This window comes from Nicotiana attenuata, chromosome 9, assembly GCF_001879085.1.
Source record: "Nicotiana attenuata strain UT chromosome 9, NIATTr2, whole genome shotgun sequence".
In the NCBI taxonomy this organism is placed as follows: Eukaryota; Viridiplantae; Streptophyta; class Magnoliopsida; order Solanales; family Solanaceae; genus Nicotiana; species Nicotiana attenuata.
Genome location: NC_031997.1, coordinates 1,447,229 through 1,456,692, shown reverse-complemented (window position 1 = coordinate 1,456,692; position 9,464 = coordinate 1,447,229).

Here is a 9,464-nt window from a genome sequence, read left to right as displayed (position 1 = left end):
CCGAACAATGCATGCTTGGTCATGACTTTTAGGGTGCCATTATCTTGGACCACGATCATTCCTTCTTGAATCATCTTTTCTATTTCCTTTTTCAAAGCTCGACAACCCTCAATGCTATGTCCCTGGACATTAGAATGGTACATGCACCGTACAGCAAGGTCAAAACCTTTTGCATATGGATCAGTGTTGGCCCAAGAACAGGTGAAGTTTTGAAGAATGACAAATGAACTCAGTCATGGACTAGGTCCATCATGTGAAGCACAGTGATGATCAATCTACACATGTGAGAAGCACGTGAAGGAGATAAGTCTCATTGATCAAGCAGCAATATCTCCTGAATCTGATCGAAAAGGTTGCATATTAGATAAGGGGAGAAAGTATCCTTTTGTGAAGAGAACACAATCCGGATAAAAGATAGTGTTGGAGTTTGTGTTGTTCAAGGACTCAACTTCGATGGAAGATCAGCAATTGAGTCTCAATCAAACTCTAATTACTAACTCATTAAATAAACAGTGATTGTTCTCTTTTACATGGAATTGCACAAATGCAGAAGTTAAACTAAATTGAGAGCAAAAGAGCGAGGCAATTTTGCAAGCAATTTATGTGAGATTTGAGTGTGCATTCCTGAAACTACTTGGACAAGATAGAAGAACCAATTCCATTAAGTCTTTCTTTTATTCTAGTTCGATTGTAGTAGGTGATTTAAACTTGTACCTTTCAGCTTTTATAGAAGCAATTGTATTAGGTACTTAGAGTGTTCAAGTTATATGCTAACTTGAAGTTGTCGCAACAGTTGAGGTTGTGTGCTACAACGGGATTAGAGTTAATCCTTAGGTTTACAAAAGGTTTTGTAAATGCTGTTTTGGCTCAGTGATTTTAGTGAAAGTTTGGGAAATCCTACTGAGTAGTAGGTCGTGGTTTTTCCACCTTTTGAGCCAGGTGTTTTCCACGTAAAAATCTTTGTGTTCTTTATTTTATGTACTTATTATTCCGCAAACAGTAGAGTTAGTATACCTAGAAGAACTAGGTTCTTCTAGAGCACAAAATTGGGTACCACACAAATCACCCCCCCCCCCCCGATCTTGTGTGGTATTGATGTATAAAACATCAATTGGTATCAGAGCAAGTTATCCTTGAAGAGGCTAACACCTTAGGAAAAGATCAACATGAGTGCACCACCTGGGAACTGGGAAGGGCAATCTACTGCTAGGCCTCCACTTTTCAATGGACAATACTACTCTTGGTGGAAGAACGGGATGAGGGATCACATCATAGGAGAAGACTATGAACTCTGGGATATTTTCACTGATGGTCCCCTGGATACCACAAAGAAGAATGTTGAAGGAGTAGATGTGCCAAAAACTAGATCTGACTGCACTGCTGGGGATTTAAGAAAATGGGAGAAGAATGCCAAGGCCAAGAAATGGCTTGTGTGTCGACTAGGTCCAGATGAATACAGTAGAATTCAAAGGTGTACTATTGCTAAGGAAATCCGGGACACTTTGCAAGTGGCTCATGAAGGAACACCTCAAGTGAAGAGGTCCAAAGGAACACTGTTGTATTCTCAATATGAGAATTTCACCATGAAGGAAGGAGAAACCATCCAAGAGATGTATACAAGGTTCACCACACTGACAAATGAACTTAAGTCTCTTGGAAGGATTATCCTTGAAGAAGACAAAGTTGAGAAGATTTTAACAAGGGTTTTGCCAGTCTCTTGGGAAAGCAAAATTACCACTATCCAGGAATCAAAGAATATTGCTACTCTCAAGCTGGATGAACTAATTGGAAACCTTACTGCATACGAACTAACAAGACAAAGCATGAAAATGGATGCACCCAAGAAGGAAAGGAGTCGGGCTCTTAGAATTGCTGAAAGTTTAGACCTGGAGGATGATGAAATGGCTATGATCACAAGAGACTTCAAAAAGTACCTGATGAGAGGAAAGGGATCTTCAAGAGGTACAACCTTTAACAAACTAAGGGCTCCTGAAAAACAGACCAATGAGGGTTGCTACAAGTGTGGTAAGACTGATCACATGATCAAGAATTTTCCTCAATGGGAAATTGAGTGAAAAAAGGAAAGGGCTGAACGAAGGAACAGGAAGAAGGAACAGGTTCAACCAAAAAGGAACAAAGGTTCAACAAAGGCTATGGTTGCTACCTGGGGAGAAACATCAGATGAGGACTCAGAAGATGAAGCTTGAGATGAACAAGCGCTTATGGCCATTGGAGAATCAGATGATGAACAAGAGGTAAGTATTCTTCATCTCAAGGATAAGATTAAATTCCTGTCTAAAGAAAGGTTGTCTAAGCTACTGCTAGACTTCATTGATGAGTCTGAGATAATCAACAATGAGAAGGAAGAACTGTCTAGGGAATGTGTGATCCTAAAAGCCAAGTGCAAAAATCTAGAGTCTAGGGCTAATGAGAGTGAAAATAAAAATGCTAAGTTGAAGAACCGGGTTCTTGAACTTGACACTAATGTCCTAGAACTTAGGCCTAAGAACTTAAAACTGAAATTAGGAACAGGAAAGAAGAAAGTTGATCACATACATCTCACCCTAGAAGAAAACTTAGGAAAAATGAAGGATGAGCTGTACAGAAAGGATGAGCAGATAAGAATACTAAAAGAAGATCTAGGGAAGGTAAAACATGAACTAGATAGAACTTGCAAATGGAACAAGGCTTCTGATGCACTCTCCTGGATACAAGAACATCATAGTAGCAACAAAAGAGGACTTGGCTATGGGACTCAAGCACCTAAATGGGATCCTAAAAGACCAAGTAACCTCAATCTTACCTGAGAACAAAATCTGCACACACTGTGGCAAGACCGGTCATTACAAAAATGAATGTAATGCAAAAGAAAAGGCCAGTCAAAAGAACAAAACTTTTGTTCAAGAAAAAAATAGGCTGCCTGGGTGGGCTAGAAGGAATCTGATTTATCCCTTTGCCTATAGAAAGGGACCCAAACTAGTTTGGGTTCCTAAGACTAACCCCTGATTTCTTTTTGCAGGTCCAAGTGAAGGGAAGTAGCCAAATATGGTACATGGATAGTGGCTGCTCAAAACATATGACTGGAAGAAAGAACCAATTCCTTTCACTTGAGGACTTAAAGGGAGGTAATGTCTCCTTTGGAAATGGGAAGAAAGGTGAGATTATTGGGGTTGGAAAGGTAGGTAAGACAGACTCTCACTCCATTGAGAATGTCTACTTGATAGATGGCTTGAAATATAGCCTGATTAGTGTGTCACAACTGTGTGACAGAGGTAACCTTGTAGCATTCACCTCTACTAAATGCTTTGTGATTAATCTTACCACTGACAAGATTGTTTTGCAGGGAAAGAGAGTTAACAATATTTACATTGTAGATTTGTCTACTCTCTCAGAAAATGAACTAACATGTCTAAGTGTGCTGGATAATGATCCCCTCCTGTGGCACAAAAGACTTGGTCATGCTAGTCTGAATCAGCTAAACAAGTTAGTCTCTAAGGACTTGGTGATATTACCCAACATCAAGTTCAAAGAAGACAAAGTTTGTGAGGCTTGTGCAAGGGGGAAGCAGGTAAGATCATCCTTCAAAAGCAAGAAAATGGTAAGCACAACCAAGCCGTTGGAACTGGTCCATATGGATCTCTGTGGACCAATGAGAACCATGAGCAGAGGTGGAAAGAAATAGGTAATGGTGCTTGTTGATGATTATTCTAGATTTACCTGGGTTCTATTTCTAACATCTAAAGATGAAGCATTTGACATGTTTACTGCCTTTGTTAGAAAAATTCAGAAACAATTAGGAAACCAACGTGCATCCATTAGGTATGATCATAAAACTGAATTTGAAAATGCTACGTTTGCTGAATTCTGTGATGAAAATGGTATAGATCATACTCTGCCCTTAGGACTCCTCAACAAAATGGAGTAGTTGAAAGAAAGAACAGGACTCTTGAAGACATGGCTAGGACTATGCTTCTTTCTAGTAAGTTGCCCCATAGCTTCTGGGCAGAGGCTGTAAACACTGCATGTTATATTATGAATAGATGCATGACTAGACCTCTTGTAGAGAAGACCCCCTATGAGTTACTAAAAAGGAGAAAACCGAATATATCCCATCTTAGGGCATTTGGATGCAAGTGCTTTATGCACAATAATGGAAAAGACTCCCTAGGTAAGTTTGATTCCAGAAGTGATGAGGGAGTATTCTTGGGATATTCTTCACATAGCAAAGCATATAAAGTGCTCCATAAAAGAACTTTGTGTGTAGAAGAAAGTGTACATGTAGTATTTGATAAAACTAACATTATTTCTGAGAGACGGGAACATGAAGATGAAGCCATTGGATTGGTAAAGGATTTTACTGAAGCCTCAGCACAAGTTAAAATGGCTCCAAAAGAAGGAACAGGTGATGGAACAGTTTCTTCCATCCAGGGCAACCTGACAGGGGGAACTTGTCAAAGAGGAATTGAAATAAATCCCCTAAAAGAACATGTTCATGAACCTGTTCCTCAGCAACAGATCATGGGAGAAGCATCTAGTAAAAACCAGCTGGTTGTGAAACCTCACAAGTATCAAAGTTCTCATCCCATTGAGAACATTATCACTGATCCAACATCTGGAGTCAAAACTAGTTCACAACTGAAGAATCTGTGTCCCTTTGATGCCTTTTTATCTCTTATTGAACCTAAAAATGTTGTTGAGGCTTTGCAGGTTGCAGATTGGGTCAATGCAATGCAAGATGAACTCAATCAGTTTGAGAGAAGTCAAGTTTGGCATCTAGTTCCAAGTTATTGGTACAAAATGGGTCTTTAGAAACAAACTTGATGAAGATGGAACTGTTACAAGATACAAGGCAAGACTGGTGGTCCAAGGTTACAGCCAATAGGAGGGCATAGATTATGATGAGACTTTTGCTCCAGTTGCAAGACTAGAGGCAATCAGACCTCTCATAGCCTTTGCTACACACATGGAATTCACTCTTCATCAGATGGATGTCCAAAGTGCCTTCCTGAATGGCTACCTGAAAGAAGAAGTGTTTGTGAAACAACCTCCAGGGTTTGAGAGCAAGGAATGTCCTAAGCATGTGTACAAGCTAGACAAGGCTCTCTATGGACTCGAGCAGGCCCCAAGAGCAAGGTATGAACGGCTGTCCAAATTCCTGCTTGAACATGGCTACAAAATAGGTAAAATGACAGTACCTTATTCTTAAGGGAAAAAGGTAAGGATCTCCTCGTGGTACAAATATATGTTGATGACATAATCTTTGGGGCCACCACTGATAAGCTAAGTAAGGACTTTGAAAAACTAATGGGGAGCTAGTTTGAAATGAGCATTATGGGTGAGCTTAACTTCTTCTTTGGCTTATAGATCAAACAAAGTCCAAATGTAACCATGATCCATCAGCAGAAGTATGCAAAGGAGCTAATCAAAAAGTTTAAAATGGAAGAATCTAAAGAAATAGACACACCATTGCAACTGCAACTAAATTAGATGTTGATGAACCTGGTTCATCAGTTGATCAAAAGCTGTATAGGGGTATGATTGGTTCACTCTTTTGTCTTACTGCTAGCAGACCTGACATTGTTTTCAGTGTAGGGCTTTGTGCTCGCTTTCAGGCTAATCCTAAAGAGTCTCACATGATAGCTGTCAAGAGGATACTAAGATATTTCAAAGGCACCACTGATCTGTGTCTTTGGTATCCCAAAGGTAGAAATTTCAATCTAGTAGGATATGCTGAGCTGATTATGCAGGTTTTCTAGTGGATAGGAAGAGCACCATAGGTATGGCACACTTCCTTGGTTCATGTCTTCTGTCATGGGCTACTAGAAAGCAAAATTCAACTGCCATGTCTACTGTTGAAGCTGAATATATTGTTGCTGCTTCTTGTTGTGCTCAATTGCTATGGATCAAACAACAGCTCGTAGATTTTGGTATTGAAGTTGGTTGCATTCCTATATTCTTTGATAACACTAGTGCTATAAGTATGACAAAGAACCCTGTTCATCATAAGAGGACTAAGCACATAGATGTTGGGCACCACTTCTTAAGAGATAACTATGAGAAAGGATTGATCTCCATAGAATTCTGTGCTACTGATAAACAAATTGCTGACATCTTCACTAAAGCACTAAGTAGAGAAACTTTGAGAGGAACAGGTTGGAACTAGGGATGATTAAGATCACCTAATAGGTCCAGTTCAGAATGCACAATGAAAAAAAAAATTTGGCTAGGAATTCTGAACTTGTGTAAATATCTAGATTACTTTTTACTCAGCTTCATACTGTAACTAGTATACCCTTGTGACATGTGTTTATATGACTCACTAATCTCTTACAAAATTTTCTCCATTATGGTATTTGAGGCATGTTCAAGAGAATTCTAAATGAAGAACCTGGTTCATCAGTATAGGCTCATATAAAAGCTCTGGTATGTTTTTTATACTTTGCACAACTAGAAAGGTTAACGGTTCAATCATGAGCAGAAGTCCAATACTTGTCAAATTCCTAGAAAATTCTATCCGTTGAGCATTGAACCAGTTTCGTCCATCTTGAACTCTAAAAACGTGATTTTTGCCTAATATCTAGGGAAGCCAAATAATCATTAAAAGTCTGGAATTACAGTTTGATTAGACTTCTATTTGACCCCTGAAAAGCTGCCGTTACTGAATTAATGTCTAATTCCTTTTAAATATACACCACATCTCTCATCTTCTTCATTATTCTAAAACAGTCAAAAATTTGTTCTTCTAATTCTAATTTGCTTCTCTTTCCTCCAACCTATTTCCCCAAAATTTAACCTACCTAAGAAAACCGTNTTGATGAACCTGGTTCATCAGTTGATCAAAAGTTGTATAGGGGTATGATTGGTTCACTCTTGTATCTTACTGCTAGCAGACCTGACATTGTTTTCAGTGTAGGGCTTTGTGCTCGCTTTCAGGCTAATCCTAAAGAGTCTCACTTGTCTGCTGTCAAAAGGATACTAAGATATTTGAAAGACACCACTGATTTGTGTCTTTGGTATCCCAAAGGTAGCAATTTCAATCTAGTAGGATATGCTGATGTTGATTATGCAGGTTTTCTAGTGGATAGGAAGAGCACCTCAGGTATGGCACACTTCCTTGGTTCATGTCTTGTGTCATGGGCTACAAAAAAGCAAAATTCAGTGGCCTTATCAACTGCTGAAGCTGAATATGTTCCTGCTGCTTCTTGTTGTGCTCAATTGCTATGGATCAAACAACAGCTGGTAGATTTAGGTATTGAAGTTGGTTGCATTCCTATATTCTGTGATAACACTAGTGCTATAAGTATGACAAAAACCCTATTCATCATAAGAGGACTAAGCACATAGATGTTAGGCACCACTTCTTAAGAGATAACTATGAGAAAGGATTGATCTCAATAGAATTCTGTGCTACTGATAAACAAATTGCTGACATCTTCACTAAAGCACTAAGTAGAGATAACTTTGAGAGGAACAGGTTGGAATTAGGGATGATTAAGATCACCTAATAGGTCCAGTTCAGAATGCAAAATGAAAAAAAATTGTATTCTTTTTGGCTAGAAATTCTGAACTTTTTTAAATATCTAGATTAATTTTTGCTCAGCTTCATACTTTAATTAGTATACTCCAGTGACATGTGTATATATGATTCACTGATCTCTTACAAAGTTTTTTCTATTATGATATTTGAAGCATGGTCAAGAGGATTCTGTATGAAGAACGTGGTTCATCAGTATGAGTTCGTATGAAAGCTCAGGTATGCTTTCAATACTTTGCATAATTAGAAAGATTAACAATTCAATCATGAGCAGAAGTCCTATACTTGCCAAATTCCTAGAAAATTCTATCCGTTGAGGCATTGAACCAGTTTCGTCCGTTTAGAACTCAAAAACCGTGATTTTTGCCTAATATCTAGGGAAGCAAAATAATCATTAAAAGTCTGGAATTACAGTCTGATTAAACTTCAAATTGACCCCTGAAAAGCTACCGTTACTGCATTAATGTCCAATTCTCTTTAAATACACACCACATCTCTAATCTTCTTCATTACTCTAAAAAATCGTCAAAACTTTCTCAAATTCTAATTGCCTTAGTCTCTAAAAAAATTCCCAAATTTCCTCAATAAACGAAAAACCATGTCTAACCCACAAGATCATCCAGATTCTCCTCCACCACCATCTCGCTCAAATTCATCCTCATCCACTCCTCCTAGTGAATCCCCAAAACCCAGGCTTCGAAGGCAGAAGATGTTGGCTCGAAAAACTGTAGCATCTGGTGCTCTGAGAAAGGTGTTAAGTGAAAGGCTGAAAGCTAGTCAAGTGAAAGAAAGCCCAGCTAAAGAGTCTGACTCCAGTTCTGAGTCCGAATCCTTTCAATCTGCGAGTGAAGGTGAAGGACATGGGTCTTCTGACACTGAGAAAACTCAAGAAACCCCTGCTGAGGTAAGTTCTTCTGTGGTTGAAAACCAAGAAACTAGGTTTGTGCTAGTTGGCCCCATTAGAAATGTTGAGTTGCCTGAGATGCGTAGGAGTGGAGGTAAAAAGAAATGAAAAAGAAAAGAGAGAGAGGGTGCATGTGGTGAAGAGAGGGGAAAAGGGAAAGGAGCAGTTCTTATTATATGTGGGGTTGCAGAATAAAGTGGCATAAAGTCAGGGGGAAGTGGTTCTGGGGAAGCAGCTGAAGGGTTGGTTCATCTAAGCAAACAAAGAGATGAACCTGGTTCATCTGCTGAGGAAACTCTGGCTGACTTACTGAAAAGGGTTGAAGCAAGTTATGACCTAAAGAAACGCAAAGCTACCACTCCAAAAGCCCCAAATGTTCCCAAGCCATCCAACGAAAGAAAAACTTCATCCCCAAAACTTAATGCCCCTTCAGTGCCTAAGGGAAGAGCCACAAGAAGTAGGGTAAAACAAAGTGAAGCTGACTTACAAAAAGCTCTAGAAGAAAGCAAGAAAAAGAGAATGGAGAAGGGAAAAGCAAAGGTTGCAGAATCCTCTGAGGTTGTAGAGGAAGAGGAGATGGAACTGGTCCATCAAGAAAGGGGTACAATAGTGGAGGTTCCTAAACCAAAACCTAAAAGGTCCAAGACTTCTTCCAAGAAGTCTTCGTCAGTACCTGTGTCTGCTGAACCCTCATTAGCCAAGAGGACAAGGTCTGCAGTGAAAGCAAAACAAGCAAAAGTTTCAGATGATGAAGAGTGGAGTGGAAAAGCAGAAGAAGAGGAATCTGAGAAGGAACAGGACAAGTTTTCCATATTTGGCAGGAGAAAAGTTTTGAAAGGCAAATTGTTGAAGGACCGGGTGAACGCAGGAATGATGAGGTTGATTGACTCTTTAGTTGCTCAAGGTTGGAAGGACATGGTCCTTCAGATGGATGGGAAACTAACCAGGAATGAACTAATTGAGTTCATGGCTAATGCTGTTGTAAAAGATGGGGTTGTCAGTAGCTTGGTGAAGGGAGTCTCAGTG